The 18,081-nt window shown below is 46.2% G+C and overlaps 1 non-coding gene across 1 annotated transcript; it reads right to left on the bottom strand.

Moving 5' to 3' along the window:
- Positions 1-1,555: 1,555 nt before the first annotated feature.
- Positions 1,556-1,658, bottom strand: LOC118014654. The gene has a single exon (XR_004680345.1). It is a non-coding gene; the product is annotated as a U6 spliceosomal RNA (small nuclear RNA).
- Between the last annotated feature and the right edge of the window lie 16,423 nt (positions 1,659-18,081).

Genomic DNA, 18,081 nt, shown 5'->3' with positions numbered 1-18,081 from the left:
TTGGAATAAGTTACTGTGAAGAAAAGGGATCATGACACCGTGAGCCCCTGGTGATCAAGGGCTATGCTTTAGCCATCACTGAGCCCCAGGGCAGTGCTGGTCCACAGTAGGTACTCAGAGGTTAAGGGTGCTCAAAAATCTTATGGTTCATTCTTAACGTATTTGTTTCTTTGGGTTTCTATTGTGGTTTTTTATTTTCTTCCTTTCTGCCTTTTTTCTGTGTAGTAAGGATGCTATACATTGCCCCAAATCTTCTGGTTCCTGCAGTAAATCATTTTCAGAGGCATGTTCTTTCTTTGAGCCTTTGCGATGATGTTCCCTTTATCTTGTTCTATAGCATTTCCCCACAGAATTCATTTTTTACCCATCCTTGATCAAGGTAAGATCTATCCTCCTACCAACAGGGAAGCTATTTGGACTGCCTTGGGTGGGGCTCACTGTCCACTTGAGCATTGGTTGAATCTTAGTTCTATAGATGGCAGTGGGTTTGTGGGTATAACTCCCAGCCCACTAGAAGCAATTGTCTCATTCTTGTGGTGGGTTAACCCAGCCTCCCAGCAAAAACATTGCCCTGGAAGCTCTGCTGGTCCTCAGTCTATTTCCTTTTGCCCTAAAACAATATAGCACAGATGACATTCTGTTTCTAAGATGCACAAAAGGATTTTAGTATGGCATCATATAGAATTACATGTCTCATCCCTTAATAGCCACTGCAGTGAGAGACATTAGAGTACATTTTGTTTATACTGAAACTGAATAATCATTGAGCACTGAGGGAAACAAAAAGAGTGTTTTCCTTTCCTATTTAGTATAAAGAGCTATGGAATGAAAAAATCCACCAAAAGCCATGACAAGTCTGGCAACACAGATCCCCATTTCCATGGCCATGTATCATCACTATGCATTATTTACCTTGCTCTTCAGCATGAAATTGATTTTTAGTTGCAAGTAAAGGGCCATGCATCAAGAGGTACCTAATGGTAAGGACATTTGTTTTTATTAAACAAGTCCAGAGGTACAGTGTCTCAGGGAAGATCTGACCATGTCAGCAAGGGCTCAGGCTCCTGTTCTCCTTCACACTCTGACTTAATAGGCGTATTGCTACCCATCATCATGCATATTGCTTCATGGACTTGATGTGGCTGCCTTAGTTCCAGGCATCACATCCATATTCCAGATGAGGAGAAAGGGATGGCAGCAAGCTTTTTTTCAAGTCTGTCCCTTTCATTAGAAAAGCAAACATTCCCTGGAAAACTCCCAGCTGACTTTCATTTTATGGCTCATTGGTCCCTGCTGGTAACATTTCACTCCTAGCAGCAAAGGAGGATGGAACAATGAGCAGTCTACAAAGAGAAATTGTATAGCCATGACTAGATGGAATTTATCAATCTTAATTCATTCCTGGAGTCAAGGTCTATTGCTGCTACACATCACCAACCTTCACCATCATCTGAACAGAAGGACAAAGACAACCTTGGCAGCATTATTTTTAGCTGTAATGATGGTGGCTGTGTAACTGGTGCTTTTCTAAGATAAAAGTACTTTGAAAATTGTGAAATGATGTATGGTTTTCACAGATTTGCGTGCCATCCTTGTGCAGGGGCCAGGCTAATCTTCTCTGTATCGTTCTAATTTTTGTAAATGTGCTGCCGAAGCAATCATGAAATGACGTATGGTTCGGTCACTGATGAAAAATACAGAGTCAGTGGAACTGAATATTATTAAGTTCAACATATTTAAAAAATGACAGCGTGGCTTATTGAACTCAAGAAGACTACAGAGAGGGTGCCTGGGTGGCTCAGTTGGTTAAGCGACTGCCTTCGGCTCAGGTCATGATCCTGGAGTCCCGGGATCGAGTCCCGCATCGGGCTCCCTGCTCGGCAGGGAGTCTGCTTCTCCCTCTGACCCTCCTCCCTCTCATGCTCTCTGTCTCAAATAAATAAATAAAATCTTAAAAAAAAAAAAAAAAAGAAGAAGACTACAGAGAAATCAAATAGTATTTACACAATCTTCCTTTCCCAAAAACAAGTAATTTCTGAATCCAATATAGAAGGAATTATAAACACCACTTGCACTGATGGTTCAAGTTTCTGTAAGGAAGTATATTCTGAGAATCACAAACTTCAGAGATCACTTTCTGGTCTATATTTCTACCAAATTCAGAGTGAAAAGTACCTCTTGGGTTGTGGCTTCCTCTACCCAAGGAAAGACTACAGAGGCCCATTGCCTACTGTTCTTTCTTCCCCTTCCCATTATTGTTTCTCAAGCTCACCCTTTAGTAAGGGTTAATTTTGGTATTAGAGGTCTTCTGTTGGCACTCACAAGGTGAAAAGTAGGGAGCTAAGGTGTCCAACCAACCTAAATTCCCAGGACTGAGGCATTCCTAGGAAATAGGACTTGCAGTGCTAAAATCAAAACTGCCCTAGGCAAACTAAAATGGTTGGTTCCCCTAGGGATTGTCACCAACTTGAAAGGGAGGTGAGGGAGAGGGGGCGTTTGAGAAGAAGGAGAGGGACGGAGGACCTGGGAAGTCATGGCTGTTCAACCCAACTTTAAATTTTATGGTTTTTCTTTCCATCTTAATAACTAGAGTTCCTGCACATCAACTCACCGGTGATACCAGACCTCATCATTTCTTCAGGTTCTTTACTCTTCCGACTTGCACATAATTGCCCAGTTTTTACCTCCCACTCTGTCCTACTATAAATGTTTCCCAAGTCCTATTCCTGTTCACCAGATTTAATGGCTTTATAAGTGAATGCTATGAAACCCTCTGTGATCCAACACATAGCAATGATAGAGAACATATATAAAAGAATTTTAAAAGTCATAGCCACACTCGGGGTACCTGGGTGGCTCAGTAAGTGTCTGACTCTTGGTTTCGGCTCAGGTCATGATCTCAGGGTCATGAAATCAAGCTTTGAATGGGGCTCTGCATTCAACGCAGAGTCTGCTGGAGACTCTTTTCCTCTCCCTCTGCCCTTCCCACTCGTGCATGCACACGCTCACTCTCTTTCTCTCTCAAATAAATCAATCTTTTTTTTTTAAGATTTTATTTATTTATTTGACAGAGAGAGAGATAGCGAGAACAGGAACACAAGCAGGGGGAACGGGAGAGGGAGAAGCAGGCTTCCCACAGAGCAGGGAGCCTGATGTGGGACTCGATCCCAGGACCCTGGGATCATGACCTGAGCCAAAGGCAGATGCTTAATGACTGTGCCAATCAATCTTTAAAAAAAAAGTCAGCCACACTCAAAAATTATATATATATATATATACATACATACATACATATATATATATATATATATATATATATCTCCATAGTCCTGGAACAGAATCAAGATGCGAAGCAAAGAGTAGGGGCTGATCTGAGGGTCTGCCAGTGTCTGGATCTGGAAGTAGGTAGTAGGAGCCGTGAGTTTGGCTTCTGCAGATAAAAGCACACCAGAGGGGGAAAGTGCTCCATGGGAGGCATGGGAACCACAGTCCTGCTCAGAGCTCACAACCGAAAGCTGAGGTGGGGCTTCCCTGGCTTGTGAAAGGAAGCTGGAAAAGGAGCTGCCTACCACTGCCTGAGGTATAGCTTCGTGTTTGGAGAACCAGACTCAAACCCCACAAGGAGGAATACACAGAGAAAAAGAAAGGCAGGGGGGAAAAATTCCTACATATAATGATCCTATAACTCAACTTTAAAATTCATGAAGAAATTGAATGCCAGGAAAGAGCCAATAAAATCAATAATTGGTTTATGAGTTTTTCCAGAAAGAAAAAATTTTGCTTAAAAATATGTGCACTTAGCATCGTTGAAGAGATCAATGAAGGCATTACATCCTTTTTTTTTTTTAAAGATTTTATTTATTTATTGAGAGAGAGAGAGAGAATGATAGAGAGCATGAGAGGGAGGAGGGTCAGAGGGAGAAGCAGACTCCCTGCTGAGCAGGGAGCCCGATGCGGGACTCGATCCCAGGACTCCAGGATCATGACCTGAGCCGAAGGCAGTTGCCCAACCGACTGAGCCACCCAGGCGCCCGAAGGCATTACATCCTTACAAAAGATCCATGCCAGTGATACATTACACCATTAAAACAGACAAATGAAGGAAATACAGGTGGATATAAAATTAGAACTTACGAAGAAAAACATAAGCATTGAAAATCTTTTTAAAAACTCAATAGAATAGTTTCTAAACTGAATGTAGTTGAAAAGAGAATTAATAAATTGGAATTGGGAGGAACTCACCCAGAAGGTAACAGCATCAAAGGAGACATAGAAATGAGACAGAGGATGGCAGGTATTGTGGCTATGGACTGGGGGCTCAGGAAGGGCTTGTCAAAGGTGACATTTGAACGGCTACCTGACCAAGTAAGGATGAGAGTAATGAGAACATAAATAAATATAAATCAAATTCATAGACACACAGTAGTAATAATACCTATTTTCCAAGCAGCTGTGAGAATTAAATAGCATGCATAAAAGCATCAAGCCCAGTGCCTGACACATAATTTATAACAAGTGTTAAGCAGCTCTGTTTCCTTTCCTAAAAACCCGAGTGAAAAGAATAGAATTTAGGGGCGCCTGGGTGGCTCAGTCGGTTAAGCATCTGCCTTCGGCTCAGGTCATGATCCCAGGGTCCTGGGATCGAACCCCACATCGGGCTCCTTGCTCAACAGGGAGTCTACTTCTCCTTCTCCCTCTATGCTCTCTCTCTCATATAAATAAATTATTTTTAAAAAAAGAATAGCATTTAGCTTTTTGCCTCCATATTGAGGGGGCTTTGGCCACTTCTGCTCCAGCCCAGCATCATTCCCAGGGGACTCGAATTGGCTGATGATTTTGATTCTAATAATGGAGGATTCAGCTCTTTGTGACAAAGCGGCTGGAACATTGTCAGCTGTTCCATACGCCTGTTTTCTCCGTCTGCTTCTCTCCCTTGAGCACACTCTATTTTCCCCTCTAGCACGAACTAAACAAGCTAGTCATGTCCAAAATGCAGAGATGACATTTTAATATATCCAGGCAGCCTGGCTAGTAGTTTCTCTGCAAACTCTCAAAATGTCCTCAGCACCGCTCTCAGCACTTTTCTCTGTTCCACCTTGTCTGGAGCCCCAAAAGAAGTCCTGACAGAGGTCACGAAGTGGGGAGAGACAAAGCCCCCCTCATTCTGAGCATTGAGCCTTTTCAACTCACAGGCCCCTGGTGGAAACATTCCCTAATGAAAAGAACAAAATAAGACTGGTTCACAGCGAACAGCAACAGAATGTTCCATCGGACAGAGAGCCGCTTCTTGGAACGTGGGAATCTGAGAGACTGGATTGCATTCAAAGAAAATGCCCCTAGAGTGATAAAGAGCAAATCCTGGGGGCTCAGCAACATTGGAGATTCCTTGCTTGAAAGGGGGGTGGGGTTCCCTGCCAAGCCCGGGGATGGGGGTGGGTATCCTGGAAACTGAACTAGGCTGGGATGTGAAGCTGATGATCAAGGACGTTGGGCGTAGCAGCTTCTTCCTCCCCTTAGTGAGACCCAAAAGCACAAAGAAGCTGGAGGTACGGTGTGTGTTTGTTTTTCTAACCAGAAGAGAGAAAATGTGTCCCACCCTCTCTGAGTCTGTGGTCAGGAAAAGGTTGTTTTCAGAAGGAAAAAAGCAAGAGGAAGAGGGAACATCCCTTTTTGCTGGGCATTTGCTCCCAGGGGCGAGGCGGGCTCAAGGACTCTGGGTGGGGGGTCTGGGAGTCCCTCGGCTTCTCAGCACCTCCCCAACCCTGCCAGCCCAAGTGCCCCCACTAGCAAGCCTGTAAAAAAAAAAAAAAAAAAAATCAGTCTTCCCTTGTTTACTTTGAGGCTTTTTTTTTTTCTTTTTAAAAACTGCACATCTCACCAAGTCTGAATTATTGAAAAAGAAAACAGTAAAGAACTGAGCGTTGCAACTTTGGCACAGTTGGAGGTAAATGTTCATGCTTGGAATGGAGAAAAATAACAGGACTTGGAGGGGTGCGCGGTGGGATTCTAAGGTCTCCCATGTCCCACAGCGCAGGTATCCAGTGAATCTTCTGGAGAAGAAGAAGAAAAAAAAATCCTTAAAGTTGCATCACATTAAAAACAAAAGAAAAAATCAGATGCTCGGGGTGAGAATAGAGAGGAAATTATTGCACAACCAGCAGAATGGTGTATGTATCGTGTCTTTGGCCATCTTTACATACATTAGGCTGCTTTGTTCGCTGTGCTTGTCCATCTCACACACACACACACACAAACACACACACAGACACGTGCACACGCGTGGGCATGTGCGCGTGCACACAGCGCAGACTGCCTCCTGACTAAGATCTCAGTCCCTGTGGTCGGTGGGCAGGAGAGCCATCCAACAGAGAAAACTTCATATTGAGCAGGAACACCGTCCCATAATCAGTGTTTCTTAGGCAGGGCCCCTGCATCGCAGGAGACTCCTCACTTGTCTTTTGATTAAATTACCGCAGGGCACCATCCCAGCAAGCGCACATGGTCCTGATGATGCCTTCCCCTGGGCTCATTTTGCTAGCACCCATAGAACCGGTTGCCTGCCCACAGAGGCTGCCACAGGGTAAACGTTTGAGTAACAAAATAAGTTGTAACTTCATGGTTGAATCCTTTTTAAAACTAGTTCCTCATTCTAATTAGAAACACTGCATTGATCTATTTTCTCTTCTTATGCTTCAATACATATGGTTTGTTTGTTTTTTTAATTCATCTACTTTTTAAAGTTCACTATCTTTCCTCATGTGATCTTCCACAAACCTCAACCCCTTGTGACAGCCAGGAGCGTGCTCTGAGGACAGATGTGACTAACTGCTCAGTATTTTCAAAGGGCCTTGCAGGCCACATACTCTCATCGTCAATCTCCCTGTGCCTCAGCCTTAATTTTTAAAAAGGCCTTTGTTCCAGGCTCAAGCACGTATGTCCATGACTCCCAGAGAGTGAAAGACTTGGGAAATGGGGGCCCAGAAAGGCGATGACCCGCTCAGTATTATAGAGCAAAATAGCAATGAAGCCAAACTAGAAACTGGAATTCACTGGTTCCAAGTGACTTTTTCAAGAAGCACATATTTTCTTAAAGATTTTATTCATTTATTTGAGAGAAAGAGAAGGGGGAGGAGTAGAGGGAGAGGGAGAAGCAGGCTCCCCGCTGAGCAGGGAGCCTGCTGTGGGACTTGATCCCAGGACCCTGGGATTATGACCTGAGCCGAAGGCAGACACTTAACTGACTGAGCCACCCAGGTGCCCCTCCAGAAGCACGTTTTTAAATTAAATTGGACTACATTGAACATCTGTGTGTGGGAATTATTTTGTGCAGTGGCTAGCTAAGGGCAATCATATAAGGTGTCTATTAAAAACACAATGTGGAGCAGAAGCAAATAATCCAATTTATCTATTGAGTTTAACCAGGAATATTGATTTGAATAGGTAATAATTTGACACTGGGTGGAAAAATTACTGTGTCTCTTCTTGGGCAAGACTCAGGAATGACCATCACTCCCTTGTCTCCTGATGAAATCAGTAGTGAGTTTAGCAGCTGCTCTGTTATTATAATTAAGCTACTTTATTTCTGTTTTAATCAGAGCAGATTACTTTTGACCAAACTAGCATCTCTGCACATATAGTCTACAATGTATGACCTCTTTCAGTTAATGAGAAATGATTCCCTCTGTTCGTTTGATGTTTGTGCAAAGCTGATTTATCCTGACCAATATTATGCCAATTATAGAAGTGCAGTTAGCTCTTTCAGACAATTTCTATTATGAGAGCTCTTGAAAGTACAACACCGAAGGAAGAATAAAATGGAGCAGACATGTAATTAGGGAGATTATGAAAATCCTTTCCCAGGTATCAAAATGCATTTGAAGGGTAGGAATTTTGATCTTTGTATTATGATGCCTGTATCCTCTGCTGGGCCAGCTTGATTCTTCAGTTTTGTGGCATAAAATCTCTGATGCCCATAGGGGCCGGGAAAATAAGGTAGATTAATAAGACAAGTGTGTGTGCTTGTGTCATGGGAGTGAGGACCTTAGAAGCCTGGACCTGGAGGTCCTTCCTCTAAAGGAGGCTGCCTGCCTCAGTGCTGTAATATCATAGGGGAATGAGGAGCCCCAGTGCGGCCAGAGAAGCCAGAAATCTGGATTTGAGTGAAATATCCTGACTTTTAGTGGGTCCAATTTTCTTTTTTTTTTTTAATTTTTAAATACTGGGCTGGATCAAATAAAGTTTATCTGAGGGCATGATCTAGTGGGCTGCCATTTTGTGACCCTCCCCTTCCATACAAAGGTCATTTCAATAACAAGAGGCTTAGAAATGGTCTACAAATTAGCTGGAGCATCCACCAGGTGGCAGGAAGAGGTAGCCGATCTCTCTTGGCTTGCCAACCTTCCCAGAGTCAAAGATGGCCGTGGATCTGCTTGGAATCTTCAAGTTAACAGCTGTCCTCTTGGCCCCACCAACCACTGCTCCCCAAATCCTAAAGCAGACAAACATTTGAGGAGACCTCCCTCTTGTCCTATCATTATCAGACACAGATATGCCAGGAAACTTGGAAAACAGACAACCCACTCTGCCACAACCCAGCCTACCCTGCCCAGCACCAACCCCCACCACCAGGGCCACTGGGGAGCCAGTTCCTGGAGCATGAGGGCTAGCAACCTTGACTCTGCTTCCTCCTTGCTCTGGTGTGAGGGCACCAGATAGGAGGTGGAAAGGTGCTGAAAATGAAAAACATCTGTGCCCCAGGGCTGCTTCCTGCTGTAAGGGGAAGCAAACCAGCCGCTGGGGCTGATAATCAAGGCCTAGTATTGGGTACCATCAAGGTCTGCTTGATGCTGATACCTGTGTTTGAGGCCTGAGTTCCTGATCCCCCACTTGGCCTTGCCCTTTCCATGCCAGGAGCTGTCCTGCCCCTCAGTGTGGTTTTGACCCTTACACCACTACTCCCGTCTGCAGTGCTCCAGCACAGTGCACAACCCCAGCCTGCCTCCTGCCCAACAAGGACTCCCTAGTGGTCTCCTCCTCTGCTTGGCCCAGACTCACCTGGCCCAGCCCCAGCCTCTGCTCCCGGCTTCCCCCAGGCTCACCCCACCCCATCCTCCCCATGCTTTGTCTAGGCACTGAAGACCACGCTGCTGGGACAGTCCTGCCCCTGCCCCAGAGCTGCCTTGTTTCCTCTTCTCAGAAGACCTAGCGCTAAAGGCAGCATACAACATAAATCTGTGACTTGGGGAGAATGGGACGGGGAGAGAGGGCTCCTCATTTCCACTGAGAATTAGCAGGACAAGACAGCTCTAAATTGTGGCAGGAGAGAGAAAGGCTGTAAAATACTAGAATTTATTATCTGAGGAGATTTGGCAATTTTCAGGGTTTCTGAGTAGATGAGAAAGCCCAGTGCTTGACATGGGGATTGGCTGGGAGTGGGGAGTCCTGCCATGGGCCATGGAAGAAACAGATTAGCTTCAAGACCAGCCCTCCAGACTGCCTTGTCCTCTTCCTAGCCAGCTGGGAACGGAGATATCCTTTTAGGGCAAAGTTTAGGCTCATCTAAAGGGGGCTTAAAGAAGGCCATGTCAGGCAAGTTTCCATAATGCCAAATTGCAGAAGGGCATCGTAAACTGGGGAGAGCCCCATATGGGAATTCAGGGGCCTAACTCACGGTCTGGTCCAAGTCTGTGGGAGCTCAGGCAGAGTACTAGATCTCTCTAGGTCTCCAACAACTCACTAAGAACAGAGAGGTTGGATTAGAGGGACTATTCATTACCTAAGATGACGTGACAACCCTTCGCAGCTTGAAACAACAAATATCTGTTATCTCCCAGATTCTGTGAGTCAGTGACCCAGTCTTTCTGAGGCTACAGTCTTCTCAGGGATGGACGTGGAGAGATCTGTTTTCTAGCTCACTCAAGTGGTTGTCAGCAGTATTCAGTCCTCTGAATCCTAGAGTTAAGAGTCTCGGTTGGAGTGAGAGCCCTTCCTCGATGACTGTTGGCTAGAGGCCTCCCTCAGTTTCTTGCTACATGGGTCTCTCCAAGGGGCAGCTCACATGGTGGCTGGCTTTCTTTAGCATGAGAGAGAGAGGGCCAGCAAGATGGGAGTCAGAGTCTTTGTGACATCCCGTCACTTTTGCTGCATTCTGTTCCTTAGAACTGACTCACTAAATCCAGCCCACACCCAAGGGAGGGGAGTACATAGGCACAAATACCAGAAGGCAGGGATCACTGGGAGGTCTTCCAGAGGCTGCCTACCACAGATTCATCTTCAGGGCCTCTCAGATTCTGTGACTCCTCCACTCTCTCCCCCAGAAGAAAGGTACATACACACATTCTGTTTACAACCCCAACCACCAAGCCTCTAAGCCAACTGTCTGAATGGCTCTGACTTATTCTTCACCCAGAGTTAACCAACATGAAAAATGTCATCAGATAGGAAAACCATCTTATCCCAAAGAGTTAGACTGTGAAAAGAAGACATGGCATTCGCTCTATTTCTGTTCCATCGGCCATCAGAGGGCTGGTAGACTGAATACCTGGGAAAATACGTCTTTCTTTAGATCGCTTCAGAATCAAAGGCACTGTTGTCCACCTATCCAAATCTAGGCTGATTCGAGGTAAATTCCTGCATTGCTGGGAGGAGTATTAACAATTCAAAGGTCACTCCCCAGTCTCACTTTTCTTTACAAAACAAAGTCATGGATTATCCCCAGAGCCTCTGGGAGGTACTCGTAGTCCCTCTGGAACTATGTGACTTTCTTAAGACGTCTAAAGCCATGCCAGACCATGGCCAGGCTCAAATGTGGAAGAGTGATCTCGGCCTCCAAATCCTGAGGACTGTTGGGTTGATTTGAATTGAAGGAGTTAAAGCTCCCTTTGCAGAAAATGGACACTGATGTTGCTGTTTCTGTCCATCACCCAAGACACTTGCAGTGCAGATGTGGGTTCTCCTTTGAAATCTGTTTTAATCAATCAGAAATCCATATTTCCTTTACTAATAGCCCTCTTTGAAATTGTGGTCATCATAACCCTTCATTTTTTAATGACTCTGCAGGCTCTCCTCTTTGGAAAGCCACTCAATCAATGCACACAGACATATTAACCAATTTGGAGCCTGGAGCAAAACAGCCTCCATAGTCTCTAACTTCCAAATGAACAGGCTGAGATCCATGTTCCTACTTAACAATTTCTAATTCTGAGGATTCCTGAGCAATACATTTTGCATTCGTCAGATTTTAACCAATCCCCTTCTGTTTTCTTTTTATCAGACTTAAAAATCTAAGACTTCCGGGATGCCTGGGTGGCTCAGTCGGTTAAGCGTCTGCCTTCGGCTCAGGTCATGATCCCAGGGTCCTGGGATCGAGTCCCGCATCGGGCTCCCTGCTCCGCGGGGAGCCTCCTTCTCCCTCTGCCTCTGTCTCTCTGTCTCTCATGAATAAATAAATAAAATCTTAAAAAAAAAAAAATCTAAGACTTCCAGGTACTCTGATACACAACTATCAAAGCTTCTTATATGCAGTTCCTCATGTAATCTCTCAAACCTTATAAAAATAGAGATTTAGCTCTTTACTGGGAGCTGGCATGGCATGAAAAAAATACAGTTGACCCTTGAACACCTCAGCGGCTAGGGGCGCCAATGCCCCCACCCCTGCCACAGTCAAAACACCATGTATAAGTTTTGACCCCCTCAAAACTTCACTAACACCCTACTGTTGACCAAAAGCCTTACCAGTAACATTGTCAATTAATACATATGTTGTTTGCTATATGTATTATATACTATATTCTTACAATTAAGGAAGCCAGAGACAAGAAAATGTTGAGAAAATTATGAGAAAACACAGAGTACAATACTGTAAGAAATCTGCACATAAGCGGAGCTGCACGGTTCAAACCCATGTCGTTCAAGGGTCTACCGTGCCCAGACCTTGATAGCAGACGAGCTGGGTTAGAATCCCAGATCCACCACTCCCTTCGAGTTGTCAGCAGTAAAATGAGATCAAGGACACCTATCTCACAGAGGTGTTTCAAGGATTAAGCTACATAAATATATTTGTAAAAAGTGTTTAGCATGTTGCATGGAACGAACTACCCAACCAATGTTGGCTTCCTTTACCGCTCCTGGAGAAATGAAGGGAGATGCTGAGAGTGCCTCCCAATGTTTAATAACCAAGTAGGAACAAGAAGGGGGGGACTCCCTGGGTCTGGCTCATCAGCTTGCATTGCAGTCACTTCAGACCCTCCTTTTCACAAGTGATCCCCAAAATATCCCCATCCACCCCTTTGAGAGGCTTTGTACACTGAGCCTGAAAGCCACCGAAGAGACGTGCTGCCTATGCCATTGCTGTGCCCACACACAAGGGCAGACTTGCTCTCCGTCCGTCAAGGTATGAAGAGCATTGTGGGGTATATATGCGGAAACACGGATACATCCCGCTTCTGCACTTATGTTGGCTTTTGTGGTTTAGCCTCTGCATCTGAATGGATGAAAAGTGAGCACATGTAAAGGTGGGCGATGGGTTCTCTGTAGGGATCCCCAGTACAGAACTCCCCTAGATGATTCACAGAGTCAGCCGCATATTTGGAAATGTCTCTCCTTTATGTAGCCAGTAGCCTGAGATTGGCTCCAGCTGTCCAGAAGTTGCTTTGAAGGGGAAACACTGGGCATGCTCTGTACCCTGAAGTCTGCTGTCAGAGAAGGGGACAGAACAAAGGCACAGCACCCAATATCCCAAGGTAGGAGCCGGAGGAGGAGAAGCTCAGAAGTATGGGGAGAGACCTGGCTCCAGGGCCTGGGGCCTGTGTTTGGGGGTGCCCTGGCCCATTTCATTAGATGTGAGGGAGACATGCAGAGTGGACTGGCCCAGTGGTTTCTCTTGGCCACGGGAAGAAGATTAGAAAAGCTTGTGCCAGCTATAAAAATGAAAGCAAAGTGAATGGGCTGAATGTTGGATACTGAACAAAATTAGGAAAAGCCAAGATCAAAGGTACAAAGGAAAAGGAGGGGGTGGGTGGCATCCTCAATCCCAGCTACCTCCAACTTTCTTGTTCCCAGTTCTCACCTCTAGGATTCACCTCCCCCTGCAGCTCTTCTCCCCAGGGGGGACTCTCTCTGCCCTCCCTCATGGGGGACCTTGCTGCTCTCTTGCTCTCCCAGCTGTGGAAGCACCCCTTACTTCAGCGAGGGACTCATGAGGAAACACAGCCAAGATTACAAAAGAGAATATTCCAAGCAAGGGAAGTGTGTCAGAGCCTAGAACAACCCACGTCTGGGCACACTGTGGTTCGACTGACAAAGTCTCTCAGGCAGCTTCCTTTCTCCAAGTCTACACCAATCCGGGAGGCCCAGCCTGAAAGTTTTCCTTAGCTCTCCTTCACATCCCACCTGCCTTCTCCTCTCAGACCCCTACTTTCCCCATCCCTGCCCCTCCTGTGTCCCCACCAACAGCCGGTCGTTATGGAGATAGCTGGGCAGAGAGTGGGGATTCCTTGTGCTAACGAAGGACATTAACCCAGAGGACAAGTCGAGATTACTCTTTTAAATCTTGCTACCACGTATCCCCTGGGATTATCTGGGATTATGGTGGTATTTGTAGAAAAAGCATCCCGAGACCAATGCCACAGAAATGAATACTTCTGGATTTATAATACCCCCGCAGCTTGTCACTGATGGATTTTTCAGGTAGTTTTTAGTGAGGCAGTGAGTCCTGTACCGTGCCACTTATAATTTTCTCCCCCTCCTCTGCATGTGTGACATCAGACCAAAGCTCGAGGAGGGGAAGGTCCAGCATGATGGAACCACGATGAAATATTTTGTCATTTACTACCCTTTCTCTCCCAGTATCCTCCCCAACCATTTATCTGTTTTGAGGTGTTTATATATATATAATTTTTTTTTATTTTTTTATTTTTTTAAAGATTTTATTTATTTATTTGACAGAGAGACACAGCAAGAGAGGGAACACAAGCAGGGGGAGTGGGAGAGGGAGAAGCAGGCTTCCCGCAGAGCAGGGAGCCCGATGCGGGGCTCAATCCCAGGACCCTGGGATCATGACCTGAGCTGAAGGCAGTCGCTTAACCAACTGAGCCACCCAGGCGCCCTATAATTTTTTTTGTTTAAATAAAGAAATGCACTGAAAAGATTCCTCTCTGTACTCCACCAACCAACCTCCTGGCCCCCCTGCCCAGTGCCTCCCGTCAGTGGAGCAGCGGGAATCCTAACCCGAAGCCAGGTCGAAACCCCCCAGAGAGTCGAAACCTCAGCCAGAGAGCATTTGCATCACACCCTCCTCTGCAACACACACAGCCCCGCGGCCGTTTTCAGTTTCGGACCTAATTCTGACTCCTCCAGGGCGAACTGTTTCCCCACCTATCTTCGAGGGTGTCACCTCTACCGTGAATTTTCTCGAAAAATCACCCTTTCACGGGGCTCCTTTCTGGTACCCCCCTCCTGTTCCTTTCCTTCCACCGGGCGACGGAAGACCTTCTCCGCCCTCCTGCCGCCCACGGGCGTGACCCGCGGCTCCTGGCGGGAGTCTTCCAAGAAACAGATACTTGCTGGATCCCTGACCTGCGGCACAAACAGAGCCCAGGGCAGGAAGGCCCGGTCCTCCGCGAGCAGCCGCGGCCCCGCCACCCACCACGCGCAGCTGGCCTGCTAATTTTAGACCTCTGAGAAGCCACTGACTTCAAGGCACTTGGGAGACACACATCACACCTTATCTCAGGAGGCGATCTGGGGTGGGGCCCACTCCTCCTTCTAAAGCCCATAGCACCTTTGTGAGCTGGGAGAGCGGCTTTTTGGGAGGCTCTTCTCAATAAATGGTAAAAATAAAAAACAACTCTCGCTCAGGTGGCGAAGCACAATAGGCCCCTGGTTTAGCCCTGCGGGGCTGGGCTGGGCTGGTCTGTCTGGCCGCCCGTCTCTCTCTGCCCGCCCTGGCACCACCTCCCGGGCCAGACATCCAAAGCAGGACTCACCAGCTTCCCCCAGACCCTTTCCTCCTGTCTGCCTGGCTGGCTCTCCTTCACATCCCACCTGCCTTCTCCTCTCAGACCCCCACTTGGTTATGGGGAAATGCCAATATTTCCCCATATTGGGGCTTCCCATCACCCAAGCTAGGACCCTCAGGTCAGCCCCGACTACCTTCCCTTCTGCTCCAGTCACTACAGCTTAAACTTCAAACTTGTATCTCCTAAACAGGAGGACTCCTGAAGTCCTCCTCCTCTCCATCCTCACAGCCTTTGCCCTACGCCAGGCCCTCCCCGGCCCTCGCCTGCAGACTACAACAGCTGCGGCTGGTCTCCTGCCTTCCTCCCCACACTCTCAGTTCAACTACCAAGACAAGTTTTCTAAAACCAGGTCTCTCTCCCGCTTAAAGCCCTTCAAGCCTTTCCTATCGGGCTCCCCGAGTGGGCTATCTGCCCACCACAATCACCTGGGCAGCTTTTTAAAAACTTTCAGTGCCCACCTTCCACCCCCAGAGATTCTGATTTAATTGGACTGGATGGGAGAAGGCATCCATATTTCTTTTTTAAATTCCTTGGGAAATTCTATTTTTTTTAAACAAAGAGAATTTTTTTTTTTTTTTTAAGATTTTATTTACTTATTTGAGATAGAGAGCACGAGAGGGGGGAGGGTCAGAGGGAGAAGCAGACTCCCCACTGAACAGGGAGCCCGATGCAGGGCTTGATCCTGGGACCCTGGGATCATCACCTGGGCCGAAGGCAGATGCTTAACTGACTGAGCCACCCAGGAGACCTCCCTAGGAAATTCGAATGTGCAACCAGGGTTGAGAACCCCTGACCTGCAGGAGGAAGTCCAAAGTCCCCATGGAGCCCAAGACTGCCTAATCAGGCTCCTGCCGACCTCTCCAGCCAGCCTTGCCATTGGCCTCGCCACACCTTTATGCTCCAGCAGCACTGAACTGCTTGTGGTTCTCAGCACCGCTCCATCGCTCACGCCGTTCCCGCAGCCTGACGCGCCTTCCCTCCTTGTCCAACACCACCTTCTACAGGAAGCCATTCCTGATGACCCACCTCTGCGCTTTCCCTCAGCTCCTTGCGCTCCATAAAACCGTGGTTATGTCTCTATTACTGAACATCCACATTATGTTATGGTGATCTATTTAGGTGTTCGTCATGCTTAAGCCAAAAGGCAATATTTATTTATGTACAGATACTTCATGGAGCCCAAAGCTGCTGAAAGCGCACCTGGGCCTCTGGAGCATGGAAACCCTGAATTAGAAAGCTGCCTGGGACCAAAGGACTTCCTCTTAGTCACTCTCTCTTGTTGGGATTTTATGGCCTCTGGTCTCTCTCCATTACTGTTGGATCTTCTTGGCAGACAACATTCTTCACCTCTATTTGCCCAGATGAACCAAAATTGGCCGCTCCACAAAGGCAGGCTGGAATCCTGAAGGTACATGGTCTTACTTACAGCCACACAGACTAGCATCCTAAATGTCAGTTCCAAAGTCCCAGAAAAGAGAATCTTATTCCAGGGATTTGCCCTGTCCCCATCAGCTATGGCCAAATATGGCTGCTGTGTTAAGAAGGCAGGTCTTGGGAAAATGGAGATAAATCATGGGATGGGCAGATACACCAAAAGGTAATCATTGTCCTCCAAGAGTCGAGTGCAAAGGATTCTTGCACTGTGTGATAAATGAATGTAGATCAGCAATACCAAGTGCTGTGTGAGCCCAGGAGGAAACCATTATTTCCATCTTGGCTGCCATGGATGTCTCTTCAAAGAGAAGTTGACACAGGACCTGGACCTTAAAGGAGGAATAGGATTTCAGCAGGCACAGGGAAAATAAAGGATATTCTGGGTAAACAAGATCAACAAGCTACCTGGAGAATATGTGTCCTTGTAAAAGCACATGGAAGGGATTGGAGTGGTGCCAACATGGCGGGATCAGCAGATGGGGCTAGAAATGTGGATTTGGCCCAGACTGTGTGAGTCTTCACATGCCAGACTGAGTCTGGTCTTCATTGCTCCTGAGGTGGGCTCCTTCCAGAGGACCTTGTTCACGCAGGTAAGGAGAACGTGAAGTGAGCAGACCTAGGGAGGGCCACTGAAGGTCTATGTTAGGGCAATGGGGAGAGTCTTACCAGAATTTACAGTCCAAAGAGCACTTTGCCTGTGATACCTCATCTAACCCTCACAATATCATCACCATCTGGTCTTTTATTTTACCCATATCATGGAAGATGAAAATGTGATTCAATTCAGTTAAGTGACTTGCCCAAGATCATACAACTAACCAGCAGAAGCATGACTTGAACTTAGGTCTTCTGATTCCAAAGCCTATTCTCAGTCTACTGCACCAAGCTCCACAACAATGCAAAGGCCAAACAAAAACTGTCTTGAATTATGAGATAGAGAAAAAGAATGAATTCTTCAGGAAAAATATCTTCATTATTGACTAATGATATAGAAAAATGCTCATGATAGGATACCAAGTGGTAGAGAGAAGGTTGATTATAAAACCACTATGAGCATTGTGGCGTTAATCTTTTTTTTTTTTTAATTTTATTTATTTATTTGAGAGAGAGAATGAGAGAGAGAGAGCATGAGAGGGGGGAGGGTCAGAGGGAGAAGCAGACTCCCCGCCGAGCAGGGAGTCCGATGCGGGACTCGATCCTGGGACTCCAGGATCATGACCTGAGCCGAAGGCAGTTGCTTAACCAACTGAGCCACCCAGGTGCCCTGGCGTTAATCTTTCTTAAAGTATATGTATGCATTGAAAAAAATGCCAAAAGGGAAAACATCAAAATGTTTTGGGTGATTCTTGTTTTCATCTGGGCAATTCTTATTTGTATCATGATATCCTTCTGTGTCTTCCTAAACTTCTACAATGGAATCGCATTACTTTTAAGTGAGAGCAATACTTTTTCATAATAATGATTATATTTTCTCTTGGTAAAATAGTCAAATGGTATTCTTGCAGAATTTTTCTATATACACAGAAGCTAATTCCATTTTTTTTTAAGATTTTATTTATTTATTTGAGAGAGAGAATGAGAGAGAGAGAGCACATGAGAGGGGGGAGGGTCAGAGGGAGAAGCAGACTCC

Source organism: Mirounga leonina, unplaced genomic scaffold, assembly GCF_011800145.1.
Source record: "Mirounga leonina isolate KUSES-001 unplaced genomic scaffold, KU_Mleo_1.0 Mir_154, whole genome shotgun sequence".
Classification (NCBI taxonomy): Eukaryota; Metazoa; Chordata; class Mammalia; order Carnivora; family Phocidae; genus Mirounga; species Mirounga leonina.
This window is presented reverse-complemented; position numbering and strand designations above follow the sequence as displayed.